Source organism: Prionailurus bengalensis, chromosome A1 (genome assembly GCF_016509475.1).
Source record: "Prionailurus bengalensis isolate Pbe53 chromosome A1, Fcat_Pben_1.1_paternal_pri, whole genome shotgun sequence".
NCBI lineage: Eukaryota > Metazoa > Chordata > Mammalia > Carnivora > Felidae > Prionailurus > Prionailurus bengalensis.
Window position 1 is genome coordinate 95,713,670 of NC_057343.1, and position 16,640 is coordinate 95,730,309.

Genomic DNA, 16,640 nt, shown 5'->3' on the forward strand with positions numbered 1-16,640 from the left:
GTGTCTCCCTCTCTCTGATCCTCCCCTGTTCATGCTCTGTCTCTTCGTGTCTCAAAAATAAAATAAAAATGTTAAAAAAAAAAAAAAAAGAAACTCCTGAAAGAAAGATGTCACGTGAAGGGTAACTAGATAATGCCCATCTTTTTAGGATCCTTTTTTTCACAGTGTTAATATTGGTTATTTTCAACTCTTAACGACATCGGAGGGTTCTTCTGGACAGCTGTACTTATATCGGCCCTTATCTAAAGGTTGATCCCATAAAATGAAACCCAAGATACCTTAGTCACTGATGTAATGAAGATTTCTTTCTTCCAAAGTAAGATCTTATTAAACACATTTTTTTTTCCTTCCACTACATACGCAGCATTCAATTTTAGCACAAGGCAGCAAATAAGGCCTCGTGTCTGCTAACCCTGTCTTATTAAATAAACAACACAAGTTAGGTGTTATTTGTGTTTTGTGAATTACATCATCCATAACATTTTTGGTCGCATAAGGCAATTCAAGAGATTAAACACATATAAATAGGCCCAACACGGAGTGGGGTGGGGAGCCATCAGCACTTGGCCACTCCTGCCCTTTTGTAACCTGTTTTTATCGATGCGCTGGACGGTCCCTCAGTCGTTCTCAGGTTATCCGCCTCTTGTTACGGCATTAACCTCCCAAATGTTGAGAAAGTGGTCCCAGCTCCCAGACCAAATGTGACAGTTGAGACACTTTTTTTTTTAAGTTCATTTATTTATTTTGAGAGTGAGAGCATGAGCATGAGTGAGAGGAGGAGAGAGAGAATCCCAAGCAGGTTCCGCACTGTCAGCGCAGAGCCTGACGTGGGGCTCGAACTCATGAGCCGAGAGATCTTGACCTGCACTGAAATCGAGAGTCGGATGCTTCGCCAACTGAGCCACCCAGGCTCCCTGACAGCTGAAACACTCTTAATTTCAAAATCTTTAGTGCTCGCTCTACAAAGCTGGGTGTGAGCACAGTAGGGCTCTAGGGCCAAGGCTTTGGTGTTTGGCCTATTACGTGTCTTTTAAATCTGGGGTAAGATGGCTGTGAAATATGAACTCTTTTGTTTGTAAACTGGAGTTCCTTCTTGGCCACTGCCCCCCACCCTCCTCTCAGTTCCCCAGTTATGACATCTTGGAGCCACTTTCCCTCCTTCTCCTTCCTCACCCAACGCGTCCAACTGGTCCCTATGTCCTGACGCCTGTATCTTACCAACCTGCTCAGAATCCATTTCCTTTGTTCCACACACAGTGCTGGCAGATTTCTACCTCTAAAGGCCATCTCTGATGATGTCATCTTCTTGCTGAGAAGCTTCAGTTGTCTGCAGCTCCGGGTCCCTCTGGAGCATGGCAGAGTCCCCCACAGAGTGCTCTCAATCCCCTTCTGTCCTCAGCCTTCCATGTCACATCCCCAAGTCACCAGGAGGACCCCTTGCCGCCCTGGGGCCAAGTCCTCTGTTTCCCTGCTTTGAGCGTTTGCTCGCGCTTTTCCCTTAGCCCCCCGGCTTTTCTTCCCCTGCCCTCTCACCTACTGAAACCTCACTCCCTCAGGCAACTCAGATGCTTCCTCCTTCACAAAGTCCTGCCTTACCTCCCGGCTGGGTAGAGCTCTCCCTTCCTGTCCTTCTTAGTATCCTTAGCTAAGTACCCCAGCTTAGCAAATGCACTCTGCTTTAGGGATGGAGAGTAATCAGACCTTACACCAGAGCGAGTTTTCACACATCTACTTTGCTTGCTAGAACGTGGGCCCAGGGTCTGGCCCACGTTGGGTACACAGTTGATGGGTAAATTCTGCACTAGGTCATCATTGTACCTCTGCGGCATATCTAGAATCTGCCTGGTGTAAGTGCTAAATATATGATCTGTTGGATTAAATTGATTTGCTGCTTTCACTAGGCCTGATAGACTGGACCAGGCTGTCAAATGACCTTTGTCAGAGGGAAGATCCACTGACGTTGTGCCATACAGTCTGTTTACTCCTTGCTAAAAACATGCTCCTGTGTCAATGGGTACAAGTTATCAGCCCCTGGAGGATACTCCTGCCGGAATGTGTGGTTCACCCTTCTGTCCCTCCATTCTACCGTGCCCCAGGGACAAGGTGTACCTTAATAGTGCTGTTTATTTGGATCCCTTCTATCAAACAGGACTAGAATCCCCATTAAAAACATCCTCCATTTTGCAGTTCATCTCCTTACAGATGACAACTCAAGACCCTACGAGCCTCTGGAGACAATGTCCTGAAATGGCATTCCACTGAGAAGCAGGGACTTAGGTCCATTTGCACTGATAACCTCAGGTGGAGTCCTTGGAAAGCTCCTTTTTAAAAAAATTTTGTTATTTTTATTTATTTCAATGGGGGAGGAGCAGAGAGAGAGAGAGAGAGAGAGAGAGAGAGAGAGAGAGAGAATCCCAAGCAGGCTCCGTGCTATCAGCCCAAAGCCCGACATGGGGCTCGATCCCATGACTTTGAGATTATGAACTGAGCCAAAATCTAGAGTTGGACGCTTAGCTGACTGAGCCACGCAGGTGCCCTCTTGAAAAGCTGCCTCTCAACTTGTTCTGTCCGTGTTCAGTCTGCACAGTAGGAACATCTATGGTTGGGAGGCTATCGTCGTTTTTCAAAAATTTTTAAGTATTGAGCAAACAGGGCAGTGGGGTGGAGGAGCACAAAACTCAGGTTCAGAAGATTAGGGACCTTGTTGCAAGCCCTTCCCTCACTGGAGGTACTCTTAGGCCAATTATTTGGCCTCTCTGAACCTCAGTTATCTCATCTTTAAATTGGGCATAATACCTGCCCTGCCTAACCCGGGTTGTAATGATGTTAAATGAGGCAATGTTTATAAACGCGCTCTGCAAAATATCCTTATGATATAAATAAGGTCTTTATCATTAATAATAACACTGTTAAATACCATTCATGTTGGTGGTTATCAACGTGCCTGATATCTGAATGTGATGTGGGACTCAGCAAGACTCCTTCCTAGGCAGAACAGTCCTGTCTTGGCACCTCGCTGCTGGAAGCCAGTGCATCCTCTGCCCAGAAGGTGCCACTCTGGGAAGATGTGTCTTCACTTGAAACACAGGCAGTGAGAAACAATGAAATATGCAAATATGCTATGATGACTTTTAATAGAAAGAGACTTCGGAGTTAAGACTAGTAGGTATGGTTGACAACAAGCAAGAAAAGACATTGTCCTAGTCCTACTTACAAAACCCTTTCAAGTTCTGCTCAGCAGAATTTGCATTTCAATAACACTGTGATAATGTCAACCTATTCACAACATTTCAAAGCCTTCTCTTGCACACCTGGCATGTTGTAGGATCTGCTGGGGAACTGGCTGTGGCTGTTTTCTAACAGCAGAGGCAATTATGTTGTCCTTTTCATTCCGGGGAGCGGATGTGTTTGGGCAATATTAACAGGTCTGATGTTCTGGACACGACAAAATACGGGAACGAAAGCTCCGCCCTCCACGATATCCCACGAGAATTAATTAACCAGCATATTCAACACACTGAACTTCCCCTCGTCACAAATGAGAGGAAACACCTTGTAGAGAAAAGTTGACTTTTGAATAGAAAGCCTTTCCCTGTACTCTGTACATCCCTTTAAAGAGAAAAGTACCCAATAGATGCTTGCGACCTTTTCTCTTGGCGACCCTGGAAAGCTACTCTCGTTGTTCCTACTCTCTATATCATCAGTAGCTCCCCTCCGCTGAACAAGCCTGGGATCTTGCGTTGACTTTACTTGCACTAAAAGTAAATGCATATTGCACACAATGGGACAACCATATCAAAAATTATTCTAGATAATCACTACGCTAGAACACAGCACAGCAAATGTGACAAATCCATTTAATTTAGGTAATTTCTCCTTATGATGCTTACAGATCGGTAAGCTTAATTGTAAAAGTTAAGCATTTATAATTCATAAGCACAAATTATGCTAAACTAGATGTGTTAAGTGCTATTGGAGTTTTATGTAAGCTACAAAATGATTATTCACACAGAAATTTAATTAATAAGATACTTATAATATAATTAATATATTATATCTAACTTTTATTAGACCCTCTAGTTAAAAGTCGAACATAAGTGGCACATTAACATTATAATTCAGTTTCTTGATATCTGTAGTAAAACTCATGACACAGGAAAAAGTACTTTTAACGAAAAGTAAGACCTTTTTCTCTCCCATGCTTACCCTATTCCCTAGTCATTATGTTTAGCACACACTTAACAGGTACTTTTGGGCAAAGGAAATTTGGTCCACTTGGTCCACTGCCCCCAGCATAGAGTAACTTTCATTTGAAAGAACTCATGACTTAGACTCAGGTCATGATCTCACAGTTCGTGAGTTCAAGCCCTGTGTCAGGCTCTATGCCATCAGCTCAGAGCCTGGAGCTTGCTTTGGATTCTGTGTCTCCCTCTCTCTCTGCCCCTCCCTCACACATGTTCTGTCTCTCTCTGTCTCTCTCTCTAAAATAAATAAACATTTAAAAAAATTGAAAAAAAAAAAAAACCCTCAAAGTCCCATTCCATCTTGAAAAGGAATGGCCTCTCATCCCCTTAGGAGCCAGTAAATATCATCAATTTTGTTAACTAAATTCCTTTAAAGTTAAAAATGCATCCCCCGAAGATTGAAAGTACTCTGTACCACTTATAAATGTCAGTTGCCCCTCAAGTGATTCTTCTTTCTTTACATGACCATTTTGCAAATGATACAGAATCACATTTTTCATAGAGGAACCTAGTGCATTTTGCATGGCAACGTAATGGAAGCATGTTCAAGTCACTGCCGTCTGAAAATGTTCCACCAAAAATACAGCCTCCAAGGCACTGACGTCTTGGAGGCACAAAAGAAAATCTGTAATCAGAAATCATTAATTAAGGTTAATTAAAGTCCATATTGTATCTGACAGACATTCACACAAAAGTACTGCTTACTTTTCTTTAGGCTGTGTGTGCGATACGATGTCTGCCTGGACACCAAAGAGTAATCACAGTCTCATTATTGTCAAGAGGACAGCAACTTGAATTCACACGAACTCTTCTTCCAAGGAAAAAAAAAAAAAGCTTCTGATCGGAAATATTAGTACCACTGTCCTCCCCATCACTATGCCTTTAAGAAAAATTTAAAAAAAAACAAACTTGTGAGACTACCGTAAAATGAAGAAGACCTATTTTCTATCCTGCCAAATAATCAGAGGTCCATAATACTGAATTTACAAATACATGTTTTCTTTGCTTCCCAGAGATAGTGGGAAGGGGAGGGGGAGAAGGGGGGTGCTGATAATTGCGGCCTATGGGTAAGCCAGACCACATGATCAAAATCTGCTGTGACACTTAAAAGCGTTTCTCCACGAGGAATTCTGGTGCCCAGAAGCCTGGTGAAGCCAGTAGCAATTAAGGCCATGTTATCCTTTTAATTTACTTGAAATTATTGGCCTCTAAAATCAATCATTTAGTGTGGTTGGGGAGGGGAGGGGTCAATATAATAGACACGTGCATTAAAAACGCTTGTTGATCTTACTCAAAAATTTTGGCAGGCTGGGACTGGGAAAATTTTAAACGGCTGCTTTGAAGCTCCCACCCTGAAATAAAAACTAGTCATTTTCTAGTAAAAGCGGGGGGGGGGGGGGGGGGGGCGGGAAGTGACCAGTTTTCTAGATTAGGGCCATTGGTAAATGAATTCAAGGTTTTCTTCCCGTGAATCTGCCTGGGTTTTTTGTTGGAGGCCCTGCATGTCCTGACTTCAGTGCTGTGTGCCTCAAGTGTGAGATTGTTTTATGTTTTAATCTACAAAGGAATGAAATGGCTTGGCTTGGACTGGTAGGAGTCCTTGAAAGTCCACTTGAGAGATGGGAACCCCAGCATTACGACGCGTACCAGTATCTGTTCCACACGGCCAAATGCACCTAACAAAGGAAAGCTGTGTTCTCCATCACCCACGAAACACATAAATCACTGGGTGTGTGTGTATCTCATTCTTGCAGCAACTTCCTCCTCCCTGTCTTTTCTGGACTCGGTCACCCAATACATACACCACCAGGCAGCTTTTCCTAATCAACCCTGAAGTCACAAACCTAACAACAAAACCCGCCAAAGATGAGAATTCCAGAAAGGAAAAAAAAAAAAAAAAAAAAAAAAAAAAAGCTCATGGACTCCAGAGCTGACAGGGCTGTTAGCCCTGTGGGCCAGGGTCGCAAAATACAGCGAAATGATCTCTAGCTCCTCAGGAAGGTGCGTCAAGCCTAAGAAAATCATAGAGGTTAAACTTGAACTTAAAGCAGGGACCGTTTCCATCCCCACGCCAAAGTGTGCAGCACTCCTGAGGTCCTTCCGTGTAGTCAGCAAGCTGCAGAGCCCAAACCGAATCATGAACCTGACGTTTTGAGCAAAGCCACGCACACCCTCATTTACCTCTGCACTTGTGAATAGCCTTAACGAAGAGCTCGCACCCTTCGGCTTTCTTGTCGAAAGATGAAAGTGACATCGGCCCCTGGACGGTCATTCCCCCCCCCCCCGCCCCCCACCAGGAAGACTGAGCAAGAGGCAGATCCTGGAGTAGATATCAGCTGGATGTGCACATAACAAGGTCCAGAGAGACCTTCTCAGAAGTCGCCTCTTTTAATCCAACACTGAATTATACGAGAGGCGGTTTTCAGTGCTTTCAGAGCACCACAAAGTGCCAAGATAACTGCGAGGCTTGCACGCCCCAGTATATCTCGAACCTTTCCCAAGACACCCCAACACTATCTGAGGCACTGAAACTATGGCAACCGAATAAGAAAGCAGCCTCCATGATTAATAGATGAAGATCCCAGCGACAGTGTCTAGCTAGGGCCATCATTCATGATGCGAGAAGAATTAGCACGGAATCCATCTCGCAGACCACTTACAAGGATCCTTCCTATAAAAAAAAAAAATCCACCTAACTGCCATTCGGCCGCATGCACTCTGGTTTAGAATGCCGCAAACAATTTGGTTTCTATTTCTCACTCCCCATGCAGGGATGGGGATGTTCTCAGTGGCTCAGATGCTCACATTTTTGGAATAATGAAAGGCTTAATAGATTGGTTTTCCACCTGGGTATTTGAGGCCTAAGCACAAATGCATTCAAACACCAAAATATGTGAATGAAGTCCTGTGGTTCTCGGGGTAAAAAGGAGGAAAGACAGTTGTTGGATTGTTTGGGTGGGTTTTTTTTTTTTTTTTTTTTTTTGTGGAAAGCAGTTTTTCATACAGCATTCCGTTTTCAGGAAAGGAACGTTGCCATTCACCAGCTCAATCAGCATTCTCTCAGTTTCCTCGTTGGAGGACAGTAGGAGTCTGGGGGAGGGGGAGGCAAGGGCTGGAGTCGCTGTAATATTAATGAGAAGATGGAAAATACGTTCCTTAAAAGAAGATTCAGGAATAGGAGAAAGGAAAAAAGGACGGAGCCTTCACAGGAAAGCTTGTCTATAAAAGGCTCATCTAACGTCAGGACGTAATTACTATATTCTTCATTTCTTCCCACTTCCTAAAATGTTTACTTTCCAGCGGCATGTTGTCACTGTGTTCAGTGACACAGCCCGTTGTGTTCTAGAAATGCTTCACATCAAATCATGGCAGAGGCTTGGTCTGAAATACGTTGGCGGGGGCAGAAGGGATAAGAGAGGGGTGAAGAACCATCAGTTTTTAGAGATCCTTCTAAATTGTTTTAATTGGCGTGGATTCTTTAAATTAAATATTCTACAGATGGCAATTACAGGTTAGTTGGAAACCACCAGAAAGTGCTGAGTCACATTAAATGAAGGCCTCTAAAGTCTAAGGGCTGTGTGTGGAAATACCTGTCTAACAGTTCTTTCAAAGCAACAGCCATCACACTTGCTGCTGGAAAGGGCCTGGCCCTTCGGTCGTTGGGGTGTGTTAATTGTGGATTTATTTCATTGTCTTGACATCCTCTTTCCACGTACAAAGTTTAAGAGACAATTTTTTTTTCTCCTCGATGAAAATAACTAATTGTAAGTCATGGAGGGAGTCTTGCTTCTCCTGGGTGGAGAGGGAGACCATCAGGGAATTGTGATAGTACCAGTTTCTTGCCCCTGTCCCTGTGGCTTTTAGAGGTGCAGCTGAGAAGTATCGTCTGAATCAAATGTCAGATGATATGGCAGTATACCAGTCAGTACAGTAAATGCTGTCTCTCTTGGGGTCGGCCAACTGCTCCATTTGGTGGGTACGGTAGTGGTTTGCTTCTGCACAGAGACTCCTGCTCTCCCAAGCGTAGTTCACGCGTGGCGAGAGAAGAGTGACATGGCAAGTGTATGGCCACCAGGAAGGCAGTCTGGGAGAAGTCCCAGCCACCGCCTCCTGGAGCACTCAGTGGGGAGACAAGCCTCTCTCCTACGACAGGTATGGCCCTTGGGGTCAATTCAGCTCATCCCTGAACCGACATTATGGGCTGCTCTTGGATTCTTTAGTTGTATGCAGGTTGTGTATTTTATGTTTCAATGTTGGGAAGTGAAGGCTATCACATTTAAAAAAAGAAAACTAGCCATCCTTTGGGCTCTTATGTGATGTAAAGTCTTGTGCTGCCTGCTAGGGTTTTATTTGTGTAATGTCTTGTCTTCCACGTTTTGGTGTGATATTTCAACATTGAAAGTTAGGAAAAGGATCACGACTCCTCTTCTGGTGCAAATGACCCTTTCACACGCTTCCCAGCTTAAAACCCTTGTCCCTGTGGCCAACTCACAGTGTGAATGTTCATTTCTAGTCCAAAGGCTGTTTCCTTTGCATCATCTCTGTCTGCTGCACTTTTGTGGCCATTTCCTTTGTACTGTCCCACCAGGGCACTCTCCATGACTACCGTCACCGAGAAAATCATAACATCTAGTATTTAAAGAGCATGTATCGTGTGCCAGGCATTGTGCTGTGAATTTTACAGATGTTATATTTCCTCTTCTTAGCATCATACCAGCATCTTACAGACAGAAACTGAGGCAGAGACGTAACTGGTTCAAAGTCACGCTCTTTGTAAATGGCCAAAAATGGGATGCGGATCCCGGTGTGTCATGTGTGCCTAAGAAGCGTGGCCTCTGCAGTGCCCCTTTACCTGCCCACTGCCTTCCCCTGACAGTCCCTCCACATTTATAAATTGTATGTCACAAAATCGTAATGAGTTCTCCCCTGTTACAGCAAGGATCAGAACTCCTCTCCTACTACCCTTGGTTCACCCTGACATGTCTGTTCTACATTAATGCTTACATTGACATGAACTATTTTAGGACTTACCTCAGCAAAAACAATGCTCTTACTTTTTATAATGCCTGGCAGAGTGCCACCCCCCGACCTTGCCCGATTTAATGGTCACACTGAAAGCTTTCATTACTCCAGGCGGTTGGCATTCTCATTAATAGGGCTGCTATACATGCTCTATGTAGACTGTGAATTTTCAGTGAACTTGAGGATCTTATTTAATTTCATAATGTGGTTTATGCTAAAATGTGACATCAACAGCATATAATCTTTTATGGTTTAGAAGACGATGAAGCAAGGTCTCTGCTAGGCTGGAGGCGGGAAGGTCTGGGCTGGGGAGAAGGGAATTAGCATCAGACTTCTCAAGTTTCCAGAGCACATTTCATATTTTACCAAAAACGTTCACATTTGTGACTTCATGTTATCTTCCTAGCAGTCGTAGAAGGTAGGAAGCACAGGTTTACTATTCGCAATTTTTATTTAAAATACTGCAGCTCTCGGGGCACCTGGGTGGCTCAGTCGGTTAAGCATCTGACTTTGGCTCAGGTCACGATCTCACAGTTCATGAGTTCGAGCCCCACATCGGGCTCTGTGCTGACAGCTCAGAGCCTGGAGCCTGCTTCCGATTCTGTGTCTCCCTCTCTCTCTGCCCCTCACCCACTCACGCTCTGTCTCTCTGTGTGCCTCAAAAATGAATACATATTTTTAAAAAATTAAGAAATAAAAATTAAATAAAGTACTGTAGCTCCAGGGAGGTTAAATGGCTTTTCCAAGGTAGGAAGAGTCTTGAACCCAGGACATGCGACTCCAAGTGCAAGACCCTTAACAACAGTTATCACTGTACTAGTAGAAGTACAGGGCAGAAATGTGGGTTCGTTAGCAGACCATTTCCTCCTGTTAGAAAGGTGAATTTTCAAAAGTACTACCAGCAAACTCCAGAAAAGCAAGACAGTTCTGTGGCCAGTGGTTAGAATGCCGACCGAATGAGGCCAAAGTCAAAAGCTCAATCCCCACAAGTGCTGGCTGTCTTCCTAGCTCTGTTTCTTGGCAAGTTGCTTTTTTACCTAACTCAGATTCCCTCCAGCTTCACCCAGGTGTCCCACAGATGTGTGCTCTTGGCCACAGAGGGGACTGGGTGAGAGTGTGGGAATGAGCAGGCTCCAGTCTGTCACCAAGACTGGGAAAACAACCCACAGTGAATGCTCCACTAATGGTGCATGAGACATATCACCTGTGTGCATGGAAGACCGTGTTATATACTCACTCACTCACATATGCAGGAAGTATTCCACTGGATGAAAACATAAGAAAGGAAAACAAGAGCAGACAAAAGAGGTAAAGACTAGTGTTTGCAAAAAGATGCACCTTGTACTGATTCATCAATGAGTTGATTCAGCTCATCTCATGAATGGCCTGTGATGTGCCAGGCACGGGTTTTAGGTGTTGGAGATACAGCAGTGAACAACACATGAAAAGTCTTTCCTCATGGCCTTGCATTCGAGTGGGAGACAGAAAAAACATATAGTCTGTCAGGCTGTAAAAAGTGAGAAGGGAAACAAGTAAGGCAGTCCAGGGAGGTAGGGAGTCTTGGGGGAAAGGGTGAAGTAAATAAGGCGATCAGAAAAGGCTTCACTGTGAAACTGACGTTTGCACAGAGACCTAAGGATATGAGGAGAAAATCACATGGCTGTCTGGGGAAAGAATCATCCAAAGCCATGGAAGAGCAAGTGTGAAGACCATGCAAAGGACCCTGAAAACGATCCAGCAATGGCACTACTAGGGACTTACCTAAAGGCTACAAAAATACAAATTCAAAGGGGCATGTGCCCCCCAATGTTTACAACAGCGTTATCAACAATAGCCAAAGAAGAGACCAAATGTCCACTGACTGATGAATGGATAAAGAAGATGTTGTGTATGTATGTGTGTGTATATACATACAATGGAATATACACATATATGTACAATGGAATATTACTCAACCACCAAAAAGAATGAAATCTTGCCATTTGCAAGGACATGGATGGAACTAGAGTATATTATGCTAAGTGAAATAAGTCAGAGAAAGATAAATATGATTTATTCACATGTGGAATTTAAGAAACAGAACAGATGAACATTGGGAAGGCAGGAAAGAGCAGAAAGGGAAACAAAACACAAGAGGCTCTTAAACGATAGAGAACAGACTGAGGGCTGCTGGAAGGAGGTGGGTGGGGAAGGGGCATCAAGGAAGGCACTTGTTGGGATGAACACCGGGTGTTGTATGTTAGTGATGAATCACTGAATTCTACTCCTGAAACCAATATTGCCCTGTATGTTAACTAAAATTTAAATTAAAAAAAAAAAAGGACCATAAAGAGAGCACGCCTGGCATATTCACATAGCCCCAAAGGGGGGGGGGGGTCAGAGAGGTGGGGATCAGAGCACAGACATGTAGGGCCACAAAGGCCATAGGACACACTTTGGCTTCTGCTGGAATGAGATGGGAAAGCATTTGAGCAAAACTGATCTCATCTGGCTTCGATTTTTTTTTGTTGTTGTTTATTTATTTTGAGAGAGACAGAGACAGCACGAGTGGGGGAGGGTCAGAGACAGGAGACAAGAGCATCCCAGGCAGGCTCCACACCGACAGCACAGAGCTCGCTGCAGGGCTGGAACCCATGGAACCCCAAGATCATGTGACCTGAGCAGAAACCAAGAGTCACCTCCTAACTGACTGAGCCACCCAGGCGCCCTCTGGCTTCAAGTTTTTAAAAAGTCACTTTGGCTGTTGTGTTGAGAAACGACTATAAGGGTGCAGGAGCAGAGCAGGGAGACTGGTTGCAGGCTGGCACAGTAAAGCAGCAGGAGAGAACACTGACTTGGCTACTCTGAGGGCCACAGAGGTGGGAGATCTGGAGGAAGTCCTCAGGCATTCTGAAGGAGGGGTCAGCAGCCTTGCAGGCGGAGCGGCTGTGATGACAGAAGAGAAGAGAAGAGTGGAGGATATAACTCTTAAGTGGTTACATGCAAGCAGCTCTAAGAGTTACCAACATGGAGAAGATGATAATAAGAAAAGCATATTTGGGGGGGAAAGATCCAGAATCGGGTGTTCTAAACATGTTAGGTGGGAGATACCTATTGGATCCAAGAAGAGCTACCTAACTTTTGGCATTTACTACTTGAGAGACCCAAGAGAGAGAGGTCCCGGCTGAAGAGGTGACTTGGGAAACATCCGAGTACTGATCCTTTTATGGGGCACTCTCCATTACTGCAATTAGAATGACTCTAATCGAAAGGTTTTGCAAGAACTCACCTGCTTCACAAAGCAGGGTGCCCTTGGGTATATACTCCACTGTCATAGTCCCATGCTGAGGAGCCTGTACTGCCTCCTCCCCTTGACGTTTGTGTGGTGTGACATCTTACTTGCCCATTTCAGAGGGATTAAATGCCTGCCGCCCTCCCCTACCTTACCACATCCCCAAGAGGCAACCGCGAGGTTGCCAGCAGAGCATAGCTCAGTGGATGAGAAAAGCCTTCCCTGTGGAGTAGAAATATCTCGGAGGTGACTTGGCTCTGGGGTACCTCAAGAGAGTAGGGGGACACTGATGCGGGAGGGCACGGCAGGATGTTTCCAGGCTCCGCCTTCCTCCGGACACGTGAACCTCCAGGCACACCCGCTTTAGGAGGAGGACAATAAATGGTCTAAACCTGGGGCGGGGGAGGGGGGAAACCATACAGAGATCCGTGCAGCCTCTCTCTGGCTTTACATACTGCTGCAAACGGCAGATGCTTAATTAAAGCCTTTGCAATTAGTTTGGCTTGTTCCGTGATTCCTTTCTGCAAACAAATAGGATGGGGAGAATATATTCGCTTTTGGCAATCTAGTTCCAAAAAACTTCTTTTCCCATGATCACTCTTTTGTCCTCCTCGGAAAAGAGCTGAACCACTCTGTACACATAGTAAAGTATCCGACTTACCTCCTCGTTCAAAACAGTATTTTTCCTTCCATTTCATATGGGAGTGCAATTACCCGTTTGCTTTTAAAGCATGAGTATTTATTTTGAATTTAATACAAGTTCTTAATTTGGGTGTCTTATTTTTATTCAGGGAAGATAACAGTCTTCCTAATTCTTGCCATCCTTCTGATTCAACATACTAAGCAATGTTATCCGCCTACTCAAAATGCAAATGCTATATTTTTTTAATGATGGGAAAAGCATTCACTAGACTTGGAAAGAACTTGAGGGCTGTGTGTTTGTGTATGTGTGTCACTGTGTGGGTAAATAAAGAGTTGCACTTATTGCCACTTGATAATAACCACTTATTTGAAGCCACGGGGACGGGGGGGGGGGGGGGGGGCGGGGAAGGGGTACCAGGTCCACTCTAAGTGGAGAAATGTGAATCATGTGTGGCTATTTCTTTCATTGATTTACCTATTCAACATTTGAGTGTCTATATGCCAGTTCTTAGGAATTTTTAGCCTATTTAAATGTAGATGTTGTATGCAATCAATACATTCTGCAGATGGCTCCTGAGACCATGATTTTGGGTGTCTGCTGAAAATTTACATATGTGGATTACATGCATTATTGAAGAGAGTGGCCCATCTCCACAGGGGGATAGTTGCAAAACATAACACGCTTTGGGAAGACTGTAAGTAAGAAACAGGAGCTACAATGCATCTTTATATCAAATTGGTAAAAGACAACCCAGAAATGAGGTTTTAAGACTGATATTCCATTCTTTTCTGCTTTCGGATTATTTGGCAAAGTGCCTTGTTCAAGAATATCCTAGAACCGGGGCGCCTGGGTGGCTCAGTCGGTTGAACATCCAACTTCGGCTCAGGTCATGATCTCGCGGTTCCTAAGTTCGAGTCCCGCATCGAGCTCTGTGCTGACAGCTCAGAGCCTGGATCCTGCTTCGGATTCTGTGTCTCCCTCTCACTTTCCCTCCTCTGCTCATGCTCTGTCTCTCAACAATAAATAAGCATTAACAAAAAATTTTAAGAATATCCTAGAACCAAAATAATAATATGGGGTGGGGGTTACTCAAGTTTCAAATAAAAGTTACCAGGTAAACAAGCATGGGTAAGCCAAATTGAAATAGTGCAATTATTTTTTAACAGATAGTTTTAGGTTAATAGGTGGAGACACTGGTCTGCCACTGCTTTTAAGGTTAGGTTAATAATTAACTTTGGTGCCTGGAGTAGTTTAATCAAAGCTTACTGTAAATCATAAAACTCCATGCAGACTAAACAGGGTATTAAAAAAATAAAACATATAAAATGCTTGCCATCTTGACCTCTGGTAGCCACTTGGAGGAGGTGTAAAAATACGGTATTTTCATTCAGAATCGGGGACAGGCATCTTTACTTTTGGGGAAAAGGCCTAAATAAAGGATTCATGTGTCAGGAACCAACAGTCTTTCCCCTGCCATCAGAGAGGACTTGACGCCCCAGAAATATGTCCGAAGGAAGACCGACAATTACCAGGATTAGAGGAGGGAGAGGCACTGACCTTCCTACCCCGGAAAGACTTAACAACCAGCGCTGGGGGGCATTACATAGCTTTCCTGAGACCTGCTGGCAGAATGCCGCCGCCGCCGCAACAGGGTGAAACATCTTTTCAGATTTGAGGCAAAGAAAGTTGTGCGTACAAGTGCAAGCATCTGCGTGTGTGTGTGTGTGTGTGTGTGTGGGTGTGTGTCCGCGCATGCCTGTGTTTTAAACCTTTCATGGATCCCATTCAGCAAGTAGCAACTTGATTTCCATCCAGCGGAAGCAGAAAGCGATCCCCCCGTGGCAGTAACTGGCCACCGCATTCTCAAAGCAGCCAGCCACCTTTCTCCCAAGGACCGACTCGGAAGGGACGTTGGGGCTGCCCACTGCCGATACAGGCCGGAGGCCGCGGCTGCAAGTGCTTGCCTTAGCTGTGAAGACAGCAGTTCCTCCCCCGCTCCATGAACACCTGGCTCCCGTCTCCGCTCCTCCCTGGAAACCCGCCGCCGGCTGGAAAACTGCGCGTGGCACGGGGTGGGGGGCGGTGGGGGGGCTGGGGATGCTGCACTTGGAACTGGTACTTACAAGCCAGCGAGTCCGGGCTCCTGCCCACAGGCCACCCGTGCGTCAGCCGCTGTCCAGTGGCCGCACCAGCATCCTAAACCCTCCCCCTTAACTTCCCGCCCCCTACCCTTCCTCGACTGGTCCAGCTAGTGCAGCGCGGAGACCCTGACCAAACTGCGCACGGTGGGCGCCACTGTCTGTGGGCCAGCACCTAACTCCCCGCATCCTGGGCGGTCCACCCGCTTCCCTCCGGGTTCGGTTTCCCGCGGACTGCACAAGCTGAGCCCCAATCCTGTCGTGCCCGCCACCCCTGGCTTTCAGAGAAACTTTCCAGAAGCGCCTGGTCGGGTGACCCCGCGGTGGAAAAGGAGGCGGCGCCGGGCGGAGGGGAGTCGAGGGAGCGGGAAAGACAGCCGAATCCTGTTTCCTTTCGCGAAACGCACAAGTTCGGGACTGCTCCCTGGCTCCCCCTTTACCACTCGGGTCGTGGGAGGAGGGAGCGGACCTCAGGATCTTGCTTTGCACCGTGTGCCACAGTGGGGAGCTGAGAAAAAAGAATCTGGAGAAGAGACACTTTCCACCCCAGCAGGGTCTTACAGGGTGGGTGGACACTGTCGGGCTAGCTCCTGAGCGCCCCACTGTCCGCGAGGGAGCTCTCTAGGACGCAGCGAGTAGTTCGGACCTCCAGAACCGGTGGCCTGGGCAGAGCCCTGGTCTGGGTAGCAAGCTCTGGGTCATCTATTGCCAAGTCTTCCCACCCTTCCCCCTCAGGGACAACTCCTTTCCCTAGAGAGACCTCGTGGATTTTGGAGGAGAGCGCAGCGGCCGCCAAGCCCCGGCGTGGCGGGCTCGGTGCTGGAGGGGGACGCAGCCGCGACAGATGCTGTCCTCGCCCGGCCAGAAGGGAGCTACAGCGGGGGACAGAACCCAGGGCGGGGGGGCGCCGCGCCACACCGGGAGGAGACCGTTCCTGGGCACTCTCACTCGAGCAAACAAAGCCCGGAACCTCTGGTGCCAGCGGCCACGAAAGCCGGGATGTCACCAAGTGGCAGGGCGCACGGGTACCAGGGCCATTACAAGTTTCCCCGCACTCCACAGAGCCCAGCCCAGACCCCGGGCGGACAACAAAAGATTCTCTTCGCTTTCCCACCGTCTCTGCGGAACCCCTTCTCCCACCCCAGAACCCAAACCTGGTGCTGGGCGAAAACAGCGCTCTGCTGCCCAGCGTTCGCCAGCCCTCGAGGGCAGAACCCCTTCCCCAGCGTTTGCACCAGGACTGGGAGCTTCTGAAAATCCCACCCTCTCGGGGCCTCTCTGCTGCCAGTTGGCCAGAAAGTGAGGACGAGCCCCGGGTCCTG

At 46.4% G+C, this 16,640-nt stretch overlaps 1 protein-coding gene across 3 annotated transcripts in view; it reads right to left on the reverse strand.

The window, feature by feature from the left end:
- SEMA6A (semaphorin 6A) overlaps positions 1-16,640 on the reverse strand; it is a 135,281-nt gene that overhangs the window by 117,719 nt on the left and 922 nt on the right. The window lies entirely within an intron of this gene.